General features: G+C 43.1%; 1 protein-coding gene and 1 long non-coding RNA gene across 3 annotated transcripts in view; one reads left to right on the top strand and one right to left on the bottom strand.

Moving 5' to 3' along the window:
* The window catches only part of PTPRF (protein tyrosine phosphatase receptor type F), a 657,420-nt gene that overhangs the window by 378,146 nt on the left and 263,524 nt on the right, over nucleotides 1–15,750 (top strand). The window lies entirely within an intron of this gene.
* Nucleotides 600–1,837, bottom strand: LOC138798785 (uncharacterized). The gene is made up of 3 exons (XR_011364161.1): nucleotides 1,685–1,837; nucleotides 835–890; nucleotides 600–742 (listed from the first exon to the last, which is right to left on the bottom strand). It is a non-coding gene; the product is annotated as an uncharacterized lncRNA (long non-coding RNA).

Below are 15,750 nucleotides of genomic sequence, written 5' to 3'. Positions count from 1 at the left end.
GTGGTAAGCTGTCAGTTACTGTGTGGGCGTGGTAAGCTGTCAGTCACTGTGTGGGTGTGGTAAGTGATCAATCACTCTGGGCAGGGTAAGCTGTCAATCCCTGTGTGGGCAAGGTAAACTGTCAGTCATTATGTGGGTAAGGTTAACTGTGAATCGCTGTGTGGGCATGGAAAGCTGTCAATCACTATGTGTTTGGAGTGAGCTGTCACTGTGGGCATGGAAAGCAGGACTCTCACTTTCTTAGCTAAGAGTCCGGTATGAATTTACTCTGCTTTTTACTCAACAGTCCTCCTGCTCCAAAGTCACTTCTCTTCGATAGGGCGTCAGAAATCACCTGACTTCACTTTAAGCATTACCCAGTTAACAGACGCCTCTTACACTGCATATTGGTTTCAATTTATCACTCTTTCAGAGGTAGCGAATCATGAAGGGTAGGAGAACTGGCTCCTTATTTCTCACCTGCCATTATATGTGATAGAACCGAGCTCAGAGTCTAGATGAACACTATAGCCTTGTTGGCAAACAATAAAAAGTTACAAACTGTATGTGAAAAAAAAAATTGTAACAGTTTATTGTTAACAGCGGGAACAGGATGGAGTGATGTGTCTGCAGCTCACACAATGTGGAAAATGTATCAAACCCAAAAGATCTGTGCTAACGCCAGCACAAGGCGGGCACAGACCAGGAAATTCCTAGGACCGACAGATGGATGCATGGGGTTTACTGCTGGAACTTGTAAGCCCTGGAAAATGAAATTACCAATGTTTTACGGAAAATGTTTCTACTGATCTCATGATTTCCTGTAATTTTCTGTCTTCTGCTAAATTTAATTACCTTAGAATGATGCTGGGAAATTCTGATTCTCATGTTACCTGCAGTTACCTGGAGATCTAAGAGACAGAGAGGTAAACCACATCAGCTGGAACGCAACAATTTCAAGTGAACCTTATCATTTTAGATGCTTAGAATACATAAGAAATTACAATAAAAAAAATGTTGTCTATATATCGTATGTGTATCTCTCCTCCTCCCTATGTTATATGAATAAGCAGCTAAAATCAGCTACTGACATACATTGGGTAAGACACCCTCTTTGGTCTCGAAACTAGGTGGTGATCCATAATACATGACAGCCTGACACAGTTACCGTTTCTATCACAGAGTATTGTATCTGTCTTTTCCACTACACCCCCAAAGATGCTGTGCTAGATCTAATGACGTTCTTGGTTATTGTGTCGATTGTGGTCTGTTATGGTCATGTAATAAAATGTGAACTGTCTGAGCCACACTCCATTTGATGCAGACTAGACTGGGATGCAAGTGTAATTTACGGTTAACTTTACAAGGTGGTATGAACTATGCTATCATAGATTGACAGTGATAGTGCTATTGTACCGTGGTGTAATTGGGAATGGAGCCAATAATCATTATGAGAAGACAAATCAAGAGATGAAACAGGAGCAAAGTCTGGAGCAAGCCAGGAGCTCACAATGAGGAGTAGCACTGCAGCTACCAGGCATAGTATACAAGGGGGAAGGCAAAGGTTGTCAGGAAACAAGGCTGAAATATGGAAGGAGGAGCAGTAAACAATTAGAATGCACAGAAACAAGGGGCCAGAAAGGAGGAACCCTAATCACCAGTAAACATATGAGTGCTTCCCCTATAAACTGGTACCAGTACCAACCTTTCCTGGCTTCGGTTGCCTTTACAGCTTGGCACATCCTTAAAAACAGAGCAGGATTGTAATATAGTCAGAGCAGTGTCTGGTACTTAGTGGTGGGATGCAGCTGATTACAGGAGCTTTCTCGGTCCACCAGGACATGGAGCTTGGACCAGTGTAGGTGAGTCACATGGCCATAGCAGGATGGTCACAACAATTATATCCTTGTAGGCTGTGATATTTTAATATTATCAGTAGTAGCGGTGGTAGTTATAGTAAGAGAGTAGTAGGGATCACGACAGGTAGGCCTGCACTATCCCAGAGATGATGGCATGTCTTGAGGATATACTATTGATTCTTTGGTTGGAAAATCCCTTTTAGGATGAACCTGTGCTTGAATATTATGTAATGTTAGGCTGTAGGGTCATCACTGTTTACAGCCGTCTGTATTCTGCCTATGGCACCGCAGGCACCAATTAGTTGTAGACTTAAAGGTGAACATGCACTATAAGTGTTTAGGGGTACTGTGGTATTAAAAAAAAGTATACTACTAATTTCACTAATAGTACTGGCTTCAATTTGCTTTTCTGTGCTATATCACTGACAGTAAATGAAAAATAGAAAGACTACAAAATGTGTATTGTCCCTGGCTCCTCCCTCTCTCTCATGACAGTCATCCCGACAGGAGCCTTGGTTAGATGTTGTTCACCCTTCTGCGTTATTCACCATCTCTGACCATACTCTCCAGCCTACATCACCATCCCCTTGAGTAGACAAGGAGTAAAAGAAGCAGGTGCTGCAACTTCACTTTGACATAGTCTGCAATGAAATTAGATGATTAGAGGGCGGGGTATTGGCAAGAGTGCTGTGGGCAGTGTCGGACTGGGGTACCTGGGGCCCACCAGAGGAAATGATCTTGGCCCACCAGTAACCAGTGAGAAATCACATGTCAGCAAGTGTTACTGCAGGTCCTGAGCTGGTGGCCCACCGGAGAATCCTCCGGTCCTCCTGTGAACCAGTCCGACACTGGTTGTGGGATGGGAAAGAAGTATGCAGATTGGACTGTGATGAACAGCTAAGGGAAAGCAATGCATTCTGGGGCTTGCAGTCCTGAGTAGCTGCTCAACCAGGAAGTACAGCCACAAAATTCAGAACCAAGACCCACAAAACAAATACATTTTTGGTGGTTTCAAAACTGGAGCAGGCAGGTAAAGAATGCTATGTGCTTCTGCAGCAGGTTTTTTATTTGACCTTATGTCATAGTCCCCTTTAACATAATAAACTAAGAAAACTATTTTAATCAATACATTTTTGAAAGGAACTGATCAGGAATGCGTCGGTTTTGCTCCTGACTCACCGCACTGACTGAACTCTTGTTGGTCCTTGTTTGTTGCAGGAGTTTACACGATTCTACAATGTATAAACACATTCTCAGCATAAAGTCTGTCCTTCACCTGAGATCAGTGTAACCAGCTGGATGCATTTTATGTTCTTGTTACTAACACATCTCAGCACATGTGGAACATGCTTAATTTTTAATGTGCAGCATTTACTGTTTCCAATCAGTATCCTCGTTCACCCCGACCCCTGCGTCATTTCTGCCTCCCAAAGACGTTTAGTGGCGAAATGTTCAGGGAGGGAATTAGTGCAAGGTCAGTGGAAACGTTCTTAAGAGGAGACGGTCGATCCAGAGCGCCAAGATTAACTAACAACCCCCTTCTCCGAAGAAGTATAGAAATTTAGCATCACTAATACCCATCATTACCACCTACCCTGAAGATGTCTCTGTTGGGGTGTGCAGCCCCCTAAAATCCTCTGGCTCTTCTGCTGAATGACATTAGAGAAATTGCTTATTGCATTTGCTACTTCTGTCTCTTCTATGACTTTTCAGATGGGCTCCCAGTCATTATAAGTGTATCGCATACGAGCAGCGTTATGTAATCTTACTGAATACGTTCTGTAAATCCAGCCTGGATTTTGTGTTTATTATCATATTAATAGATGCCAGCTTGGTAAAGCTTGTCACACAGGAAGGCAGGAGATGGAGACGTGACCGCGGTCACTGCAATATCGTTTGTATCCATTTTAGCCAAATTGGCGACTGCGGGGAATTATTTGGGTCATCCCTGAGGATAGATATATTTTTTTAAACCATTTTATTACATTAGGAGAAGGAGCATCAGGCGTCTTCCAGAGAAGATTTATCTTCCATTCTCAGTAATGGATGAGTAGGGAGAAGGCAGCGCTTCGCTCCTCGTGAGTGCCCCACCGCGGCAATGCCATTTAAAGTGTGAATCAGGATTTAAGCCCTTAGTGAGTGATAGATTGCTGTTTCCTGAGCCCCCGGTGATTTCAGCTTCACACATCCTCCAGATGAATGCTCTGTGCTGCTTTATGTTGCCTCCAGACACCAATTTTTCTATGGCAGGACTGTAGAGTGAGGAGCGTCTATCGGCTGGAACCAGTAGAAAGTAGTACACTCCTATCGGAACAATCAGAGTGCCAAAATCCTTGCAATACTAAATACAAGATTACCAAAAATCACTGCAATGCAATATATTAAAAATCAATACAATGTAGAACACCGAACTGCCTACACCCATTGTAATGCAGACTCGTGTAAATCACTGTATATCACATATAGAATGCTGAAAATCCATGTAATGCATAGAACTAGAAATCATTGCAATTCAGAATACTCAAAAATAATTGCAATGCATTTTATTGGTATTCTAAAAAAAAAAAAATCATTGTACTGCAGGACACCAAAGCCATTGGAATGTATTTAAACAGACAGTACTGAAAAACATTGTAATGCAGAATACCGAAAAGCAATAGAACGTAGATTACTGAAAATTATTGTAATGCGGAATACTGAAAATCATTGTTATTTAGACTAAATCACTGTAATGCAGAATATCAAAAGGCATTGTAATGCAGAATAAATCATTGTAATGCAGAATACCAAAAATCATTGTAATGCAGAATGCCAAAAACCATTGTAAGGATAGCTTCACAAGTACTGGATCCGCAGTGGATTTCACGCTGCGAGTTTGTATTCCGCTGCCAGTATGTGACCTGGTCCCTTTAACCCCTGTCGCCCCAAGCCCCCGGCCCTGGGCATACATTACTTGTTTGTTGCTGCGGCTGTGTGTGAGTCTCCCGGCTAATTGGCTGATGGGGAGCCACACACACAGCCGCGGCGCCAAGCAGGTAATGTATGCTCCGGGCCGGGTGCTGCGGGTGGCGGGGGATTAAAGGGGCCAGCTTACATATCCGCAGTGGAAGCTACCCTAATGCAGTATACCGAAAAGCATTGGAACGTAGATTACTGAAATTCATTGTAATGCATAATCCCAAAAACCATTGTAATGCAGAATACTGAAAATCATTGTAATGCAGAATACCGAAAAGCATTGGAACGTAGATTACTGAAAATTATTGTAATGCAGAATACCGAAAAACATTGTAATGCTGAATAAATCATTGTAATGCAGAATACCGAAAATCATTGTAATGCAGAATACTGAAAATCATTCTAATGCAGAATACCGAAAAGCATTGAAACGTCGATTACTGAAATTCATTGTAATGAGGAATACTGAAAATTATGTAATGCAGAATACTGAAAAGCATTGTAATGCAGAATAAATCATTGTAATGCATAATACTGAAAAACATTGTAATGCAGAATACTGAAAATCATTGTAATGCAGAATTCCGAAAAGCACTGTAAGGTAGATTACTGAAATTCATTGTAATGTGGAATACTGAAAATTATGTAATGCAGAATACTGAAAAGCATTGTAATGCAGAATACCAGAAAGCATTGGAACGTACAGTAGATTACTGAAATTCATTTTATTGCAGAATACAGAAAATAATTTTGATGTAGATTCGTGAAAGTCACTGTAATGCAGAATACTGAAAAGCATTGTAATGCAGAATAAATAATTGTAATGCATAATACTGAAAATCATTGTAATACATAATACCGAAAATCATTGTAATGCAGAATACTGAAAAGCATTGTAATGCAGAATACTGAAAAGCATTGTAATGCGGAATACCAGAAAGCATTGGAACGTAGATTACTGAAATTCATTTTATTGCAGAATACAGAAAATAATTTTGATGTAGATTACTGAAAGTCACTGTAATGCAGAAAACTGAAAATCATTCTAATGCATAGTAGTGAAAATGATTGTAATGCAGAATCCCGGACTATCAAAAATAATTGAAATGAAAAACATTGGAAATTCTCTCAATGGTAAATAAAATAGTTAGGAGGACTTGTTACAGCCTGAATGATAGCAGGGTCTATAACTACCCTATTTTCTGCTGCCTACAGTGATATTGTTTTAACCTTTCTTTTCTATTTTGACAATTATGCAGATGAACCCACAACCACAAAATACTATACCACATGTCCCTCGGTACGTATGGGGCGTATAATTCTCAATTACTGTACACAGCGGCCCTGTAAGATAACACAATGCAATGTTTCTATGAAAACATATCCTGCAGCACAGCTGGTGATGGAACATGCCTCTGCTTTGTAGATTTCTATAGAATACAGAGTCTCCCAGAGATACAGTATGTGAGTGCCTTATTATGTATGTGTGTACAGGCAGAGCAGTAGAATATAGGTTGCTGGGGTAATATGACTGTGTTGCAGTATTCTCATGTCTCTCGGGGTTCAGGCACTGGCACCCCCGATAGACAATGTAATGGTGGCCATTAATAGCTGTCACCAATTCTACTGCCCTTGTGAGAGAACAAGTTAATTGTGAAATATCAGTATAGAATAGTAAAAGATTTCATACAGGTTGACTCTGACCAGATCCTTTTAGGTGATATATAGAATATGCCATGGATGTTACAATCACACATGACAATCATATGAGGGATTCCCTGGTTTAACACAGCAAGAAAATGATGATTTTGCAAAGAATGTGTCAAAAGTTCAGTTTTGTGAAAGTGCAGTGTTGTATAGTGGAATAATGTGCACCGTGTGAATGCAGCCTACGGCTGGGTTCACGCACACTATATTTTAATCAGTATTTGGTCAGTATTTTGCAACCTCAACCAGGAGTGAATTGAAAACACAGAAAGGCTCTGTTTACACAATTGTAAAATTATGGCCGCCATATAACGGTAAATAACGGCCATTATTTCAATACAACAGCCGTTGTTTTTGAATAACAGCAAATATTTGCCATTAAATGGCGGCCATCCACTCAATTTCAACATTGTTTGATCAGATCCTTTCTGTGTTTTTAATCCACTCCTGGTTGAGGTTGCAAAATACTGACCAAATACAGACTGAAATATACTATGTGTGAACCCAGCCTTAGTGCTGTTGCTGAGGTAGATCCATCATAGGAGAAGTATAAGCCTTGCCTTTACGTTTCCTATCCCTATCGAGCCAATCTTTGTTCTTGGCTCAAAAAACAGCGTAAGGCTGGGTTCACACTATGTATATTTGAGGCTGTATTTGTGAGGCTGTATAGCAACCAAAACCAGGAGTGGATTGAAAACACAGAAAGGCTATGTTCACATAATGTTGTAATTGAGTGGATGGCCGCCATTTAATGGCAAATATTTGCTGTTATTTTAAAACAACGGCTGTGGTATTGAAATAATGGCCGTTATTTACTGTTATATGGCGGCCATCCACTCAATTTCAACATTGTGTGAACAGAGCCTTTCTGTGTTTTCAATCCACTCCTGGTTTTGGTTGCTATGAGGACCTGACATGAGGACCAAATACTGCCTGAAATATACATAGTGTGAACCCAGCATAAAAATGCATATATGTAACATCACCTATAAGGTTATTGCGTAATACTGGGACCCCACGTATGTGCTTTGAGTTCCTCCTGAGTTTTGAGTAAAGGCTGCAGATGTGGGAGCGGGGTCCTCCTTTGCCGAGGACAAATCCAACAAGAATTTAGAAATTGTTGCATTTCTGCCAGATGCGTTGGGGAATCAAGAACTAAGCACGGGTGCGATTCAGCAGGTAACAACCAGGATTAAACAGTCTCTCGGTTCCTGCCAGAGCTGCTTTGAGCCAGTCCTGTATAATAGTAATCACGGTGCATTAACTGTTTGCTTCCTGGCTCCTAAACACCTCATTTAGAGAGGAAACAGCAGTATTCCTCTCCAAAGAGTCAGGGAGAAGTGCATCCATGCATCGCGGCTCTGGTCTGCACAGAATACAAAGGAGATAATGTCCACAGGAACAATTATCTTTAATGTACATGTCCTGACAGCGCTCCCCGCACACAACACAGCCGCGCGGAGCTTTTGTCATCTGGCTTTATGCTTAATAATTGCACTAAAAAAAAAGATGAACTCTGTGCTTTTTCATCCTGCTCATCCGAATATTAAAATTCTGGCAAACAGGAAACTCTGCAAGAGGGATTGCTGCACATTACTGGAGCGCACAGCTTTATTGTTTGTGTGGTTTGCAGTGTCACTTTAATCTTTTTAACACTTCAATAGTTTTTTCTCTATGTTCTTCATTTGTGGATATGTACCAAGAACATGTAGCCCCACTCCACCATGGCCAAAGTTTAGAATATATTAAGCTCATAATTATTGAAACTGCCCATAGTGATGTCACAGTACTGGGATAATATACACAGTGATGTCACAGTACAGGAATAATGATCACAGTGATGTCACAGTACAGGGGTAAGGCCCACTTCACACGTCCGGAAAATCTGTCCGGATTTCCGGACGCATAGAGTTTCATTAAACACGGACACCCTTCCGGATTTTTCCGGGAGGGTGTCCGTTCCGAAAAATAGATCCGGAAAAAATAGGACATGTCCTATTTTTATCCGGAATTCCGGCCCGGACGCTCCCATAGAAGTCTATAGGAGCGCCGGAATCACGGGCACTTTCCTGGGAGAGTGCCCCCAATACCACCACCCCTTCCCGAATATCACTGTTGTCCGCTCGACCCCCCCCGCCCCGGGACCTCACCACTGGACGGGCTGGCTGGCACCCGATCGCATCCATCCCCCCCCCCGGACCGGGCCACACCGCACCACAGGGCTGGCTGGCACCTGCTTGCCCCGGGGGCTCCCCCGGGGCCTCACCACAGGGCTTGCTGACGCTGGCTCCAGTAAGATCGCCCCCTGCCCCGGACCTCAGTGTTTGCCACCCCACCCCCCAGGATCGAGGACTGGTGAGATTGCCCCTACAACCCCCACCATGCTTTACTAAAGGTCATGATGGGAGTTGTACTCCTGCAGCCTGTGGCCATCCAGGTTGCAGAAGTACAACCCCTATTGTGCCCTGCTGAAGTCATGATGGGAGTTGTACTCCTGCAGCCTGTGGCCATCCAGGTTGCAGAAGTACAACCCCTATCGTGCCCTGCTGAAGTCATGATGGGAGTTGTACTTCTGCAGCCTGTGGCCTTGCAGGTTGCAAAAGTAAAACCCCCATCATGTCCTATTTTTTCTTCTGATCAGGAAATCCTGAAGGTTTTTCCTGATGGTTTCCTGAAGGTAAAAACGGATTACTGTCAGGAAATCCTGATACTTTCCTGATGGCTTTTGAGGTCTCCTGATCAGGATTTCCTGACAGTAAAAACTGACAGGGACGTGTGAATGGGGCCTAATACACACAGTGATGTCACAGTACAGGAATAATATACACAGTGATGTCACAGTACAGAGATAATACACACAGTAATGTCACAGTACAGGGATAATACACACAGTGATGTCACAGTACAGGGATAATACACACAGTAATGTCACAGTACAGGGATAATACACACAGTGATGTCACAGTACAGAGATAATACACAGTGATTTCACAGTACAGAGACAATGCACACAGTAATGTCACAGTACAGAGATAATACACACAGTGATGTCACAGTACAGGGGTAATACACACAGTGATGTCACAGTACAGGGATAATTTACACAGTGAAGTCACAGTACAGGGATAATGCACACAGTGAAGTCACAGTACAGGATGTCACACAACATGATATCATTGCCGAGAGATAATGCATGCATGAAACCTCACAGTGTGGAAAAAACAACAGACATAAAATGATGTCACATGCTGGTGTAATGCACACATGGTGTCACATTACAGAGATAATTCAATGTAAAGTAAAAGAGAAGGAATATAGTGTGGGGCTGCTTTCCATTTTAGATGCCCAATTTCATAGTCAGGACTTCCTGTACCTTATGTCTGAGTAGGAATGGCCCCCTTTGTTTCTGACCCCATAGAAGCTGCTATGCCTGCTCCTCTGGAGGTTACACTAATGGGTTGCACTAATATGTTAGAGAATATGCAAATCTTTCTCTGTTACTAGAGACAGATTTCCCCTAACAACAGGCAGTGGGAAGTGGATTGCAGAGAAGTGAGACACCTAGTGGCTAAAAATTTTGAACTGTTTTCTAAGGTAAGAAGCCATTTCTGGTAAATGAAGTGATTTACAAATATATTACAGATCACACAGGCGGTTACTATTCTGGCGGTCATAAATATCAGCCCACAGTCTGCCAGTGATTGCCAATGCTTGTGTGTATGTGAGGCAGTATTATGTTGCCAAGTTGTTATAGGGAGCTTTATAGGCCAGGCAATGCTCTCTGGGGAACTAATATATTAAGTAGTATGAATATGCAGGGATGATCTATATATTATCCTCTCTTTTTGCTGTTTGTCTTATCTTTAGCTCAACTCTATGAAGACAGCGCCATCATCTGTGACTTTATTGTAGCGTCAGTGACTACAGGAAATCTCTCTAATCTTTGGTTGAGGTCGCGCTCTTTGTCTACTGCAGCTCTTCTCTTCTGATTGGCTGTGGTGTACATGCACAAGACCACCAGAAAGTCAGACATTATTTCCATTACAGGAAAGGTTGATTATAACCTATGAATGACTTAAGTACCAGTGAAAAAAAAGAAGATTCTCAGGAAAGTGCTGCACATGTAATAAGGCAAATGAGCCTTACGAAGAGCTTTAAATTGCAATGTCTTAATATATTTTATGAGAATCACTCCCCTTAGTAATGTGGGGAAGTTGATGAACTGCGCAGCAACTGAAGGAATCTTCCTGCCAGCAACCTTCTATCCTGCACATTATGGCAATTTGTAGTACTGATGCTTTTACTTGGTATAGATGGATATAAAATGCTCTCAGCTGTTGTATAGGTCTGGGTGATATGTGGGAGCATGGGACTGGCAGCCATGCTCTCTGTAGACAGACGTTTTAGGGTTCTTGGTGGAGAACTAATTTGCATATTTTACAATAAGTCTCCGTATACCAGCTTAGTCTCTTTGGTGAGAACCACTACACCCCTGAGCCGCATCTGAAGCCACCATATGCATACAATAGCTTTCAGCCTAACACTTTATATGAATTTTTGAGCGGAGAGGCCGAACTGTTCAAGTTAGCCAACGTTTTCCAAACTCAAATGCCATAGGCTGTATCCATGTTTTCCAGGACTCCTTAGGGCTGCATCCAACAGTTAGGTCAACATCTATTATCAGAATCAGTTTTTTTTGGGCCTCAATTCACCACAACTGGTGCAAAAATGCTTATAAGGCTTTCTATCTTTTTGGACTGAAAAACTTTCCTATGTGGCTCCTGGGCAAGTTTGGCATCTTAGCTGACACACCTAAAGCCATGCCTCGAAACTTTCAGCACAATGCACTCGTTTTGCATGAAGACTTAGAGGGACATTTATGAAAAGGCGAAAATGGCTTTTTTAGGCGCAGATGGGGCTGATCGGCATGAAAATATTTGCAAAGGGTATTCTTGCAAATTTTTCCGCATTGGCCCCATCTGCGCCACCTTCGCCAGTGGGGCGGAGAGAGGGCGTTACAGGGGGTGCGGCACCACACCACATACTGAAACCTACGCCAGCTCTTTCGCATGGTCGGGCTCCGTGTGCTCGGGATATATGTAGAGGCAGTGTGCCTCTACATAAATCCCCTGAGCTCCTGAGCTGAAGGGACATTTGTAAGCCCGGCTTAAAAAACGCTGGACTTCATAAATGTCCCCCTTAGGGTTTTTTTTGCTGTGCCCTTTATCCCCAGATAACAGATTCTCAAGTACTTGTTTTTTTGCTGAGTTGATTTTTTTGCCCTCCAAATCACATTCTTTGCCTGCTCAGCACACTTTCCATGTCTTGAACCCAAACAGTACAACCTGGAACTTCCATCTAGTACAGCACTGATGCACACATGGATGTATACAAGACTGTTTACGTGTACATGACATTTGGTACACATTTGCCACTTACATTATTCTGAGCGGCAGCTAATATCCACCGTGTGCAGCAGGTACTGCAGCTAGATGGGCTAGGAAGGTTGTCACAGGTATCTGGAACCATGCTGACTGTCATACATCCCACAGGTGCTAGTGGGCATGTGGGGGAGGATCCATATAGCAAACGATATCATCAAGGTGGTCTTACAGATGCTCAGTTGAGTTCAGGTCTTGGGAATTATGATGCCAGGGTAGTACATTGAAGTCTTGGTCATGCTCTTCCAATCAATGTTGGACTTTTCTAGCCATGTGACATGCATTGTTCTGCTGGAAGATCCCATTTACCCCAGGCAAGACAATCAGGATGTTAAATTAATTCATAACCAAATTGTCTGTTAGCGCCTTGCTCGTGAATGAGTGGCCCAGAGAATGCCACAAATGCCAGACCATCATGCTGCCACCTTCAGCAATCGCTGCAGCGTGTTTGTTCCCTGATGTAACTATGGAACTACAGTCTGTAACGTCAATCAGAAAATTTGAAGCAGAAAATTTTAATTATCATAGAAGACAACCTGTTACCGGTGGAGGTGCAATCCTGTTTTCTGTGAAAATTAAAGCCTTTTTTTCTGCTGTTGCAACTTGGTTATTACACTTCCTTCATAAGTTACATGCTGCCAACATGGAACATAGAAATTTTGCAAAACCTGAAGAGGTGGATAGTGGACATGTGACCAGCCGTTTGATGTTGCGGCTTATAAGAGTGTGTATTAAATGCAATACTTAATTAAAGTCAAGCCATTTTTAAAATCTGGCAGCCAGCAGGGGCAGGGGGGAGTTAGATCAGGAGTATGAACTTACCTCCCTGTGCCTGCGGTGAGTGGCGGGACTGGCCTCGGCCGGCGAATGGCCTGTCCCTGCTGATGGACTGGCCACTCAACGAATCAATGACTGGAGCGGCACCCGCCCCAGTCACTGACTGACTGAGTGGTCAGTCCATCAACCAGGTCGTGACGTGTCAGTGACGCAGATCACAGAGCCCAGTGGGGGTCCCAAGGCCGGTCCCACAGCTTACTGCGAGCATGGGGAGAGGTTCATACTCCTGATCAAATTCCCTCCTGCCCTAAGTTGTAAAAAAAACAAAAAACTTTAAGGGTAGCTTTACAGGTAACAGATTTCATGCGAGTTTCCAGCGAAATCCGCTGCAATTCCCCTCCTGTTTAATAGGATTATATACTCCCAGCGGAATTCTCATCTCGCTTCGGGTATGTAAGCAGCAGCCTCCTTAAGCCCCTGCGGCCCATTGCATACATTACTGGTCCACGCTCGGGCTCGTCCTATGGCTCCCGTCGCCTGGATGACCTGCTCGGCCACTGTCCCGCTGCAGCACAATGATTGGCTAAGCAGGACGTCCAGATGCTGGGAGCCACAGAACAAGCCGAAGCACGAACTGGCAATTTATGCAACGGGCTGCAAGAGGTTAAAGGCGCTGTTGCTTACATACCGCTGCTACTATGTAATCTTATTGAAACTAACAGGACAGGAATCACAGTGGACGTTGCTGCGAACTGGCAGCGTGAAATCCACTGCGATTCCGTTACGCGTGATGTACCCTAAGGCAGCAATTCTGATAATAACTTTCTATTCAGGAAGTATTGTTTATTTTATACCTTCCCTCTATTTTGGGATTGAGAGAGTAATAAATACTTAGGTGACTTATAAGTAGACTTGGAGTGAGAACAATGCAGTTTTTGTCCGATCTGTATATGAATAGGACTCTTGTATTACTGATAAGTGCGCATATTTGTGTACACAAAGGCCGATGACACACAAAAGTGACATCACACACTATAAATAGATGCTTTGTGTTCGCTCATGAATCCCTCTTCTTGTCAGATAAACATTTCACAAAGGTTTTCATAGAATAAGTATAAATGTTGCGGGGCTCAGGTTTCGGCAGAGCAGCCTTTCCGTGGCTTTGGTATCACCGGCCGGCCTCTGGGTCTGCTCTTCGGCATCTGTGATTACAGTCAGCGGGAGGCTCCTGCGGGTTCACATTTACAGGGCTTGAAGTCTATAATAGCTTTATTGCTTTTTAGGGAAGGAGTGACTGGAGCCGCTGATTTTAATGCGTACGTCTTTTGTGTGCGGAGGTCGGTGGCGTGGAATGAAAGTCTTAGACGCAGCACGGAACGCCCCGCTGAACGTTACGAAGAAGAATGGGCCCCGCTGCCTCCTCGGCTTGGCACAGTAACCCTAAGAGCCTGAAACAAATGAGTTTAATTATTACAATTTATCAGGACATGTTCTGCTGTGAGAACTATATCCTGTGATCAGCTCGTGAGTTACAATGCAACAAAGTAAAGAGCGCTCTGTGTATTATACATTAACGTAATTGTGTCGATTCTGAATCATCTGGTACCGCTGAGAATTTAGCCCGGCCTAGACTAGTCCCAAAAGATGTTTTATGAGCTCTGAAAGGCTGTTTCTGGTCCAGCCCATCACCCAAATTAGCCCCCATTGCTGGAGACCCCCTGAGATTTCTATTTAGTGTCAATAAAACAGACTGGCACTTTATCAACCTGCTGCCAGCAGCTGTGGAGTCAGGAATAGCTTCTAGGGATGAACTGATTACACCAGCCCTGCAATGAGAAGATGCAATCCCCCCGGGTATAGGCAGCCCATGATGTATGAGAAAACTCACCCAGAACTCTAACCACTAACTGGATTCCGAATAGAATGTTGTTTGTCATAGGAAGGAATGTCCTAGGTTATTGCGGCAGTTACAATACTGTTTGCTTTGTGTCCTGGACATATTTGCTTAGACTCTATGGGAACGCCTTGTGGATGGAATCAGTGAACCTACCAGGGGTCATTTATCAAACCGTGAAGGACTAAAAAAAAGAAATTGCTATAAGGTGTTATAAATGAGTGTCAGGTGCTGTCCTTAGCCAGGACAGTGTCCTAAATGGTGTATTATGATGGTTATTTCCCTATAGATGGTGTATAAAAATAAAGTATACAGATCAACACACGGGGACATTTATTAAGTCCGACGTTTTTTACGCCGGACTTATAAATGTCCCTGCATCTCCGGTGCTATGGAGATTTATGTAGAGGCGGACTGCCTCTACATAAATCCCGTGCGCGTCGGTGCGCACAGCCGAAAACCTACGCCACCTGAAAGGTGGAGTAGGTTTTCAGCGTATCTTTTAGTTAAAAAAATGATAAATGATAAACTCAGAGTCCGCGTCCCCCCCGTTCCACCCACACCCCCGGCGTACCCGGCAGGAAGGGGCGATTTGCGAATATTTTATTCGCAAAACGGCCATTTGCGAATAAAATATTCGCAAATCGCCCCTTTCCGCAAGAAAGTACGCCTTTTTTGGTTGATACATGTCGCCTACAGTGTACAGCTCCCATACAGTATACAGATCACCACACAGTATACAAATCACCATACAGTGTAGAGATTACCATACAATATACAGATCACCACACAGGGTACAGATCACCATACAGTATACAGATCACCACACAGTATACACTTCACCATACAGTATACAGATCACTATATAGTATACAGATCACCATACAGTATACAGATCACTGCACAGGGTACAGATCATTATACAGTATACAGATTACCACACAGAGTACAGATCACCATACAGTGCCTAACTATTAACATCATGTAGGTGATGATGCTTAAATAAAAGTACCTAACATTGGCTATATGGTACCTTTCTTTCCATCTTCGTACATTAGACCAGATCTTCCATGCTAGCTTCCAGGGTTTTCTCACACCAAGCTGTGCATATATATTTTTGTAGCATATACAGTAA

Source organism: Dendropsophus ebraccatus, chromosome 8 (genome assembly GCF_027789765.1).
Source record: "Dendropsophus ebraccatus isolate aDenEbr1 chromosome 8, aDenEbr1.pat, whole genome shotgun sequence".
Classification (NCBI taxonomy): domain Eukaryota; kingdom Metazoa; phylum Chordata; class Amphibia; order Anura; family Hylidae; genus Dendropsophus; species Dendropsophus ebraccatus.
This window is presented reverse-complemented; position numbering and strand designations above follow the sequence as displayed.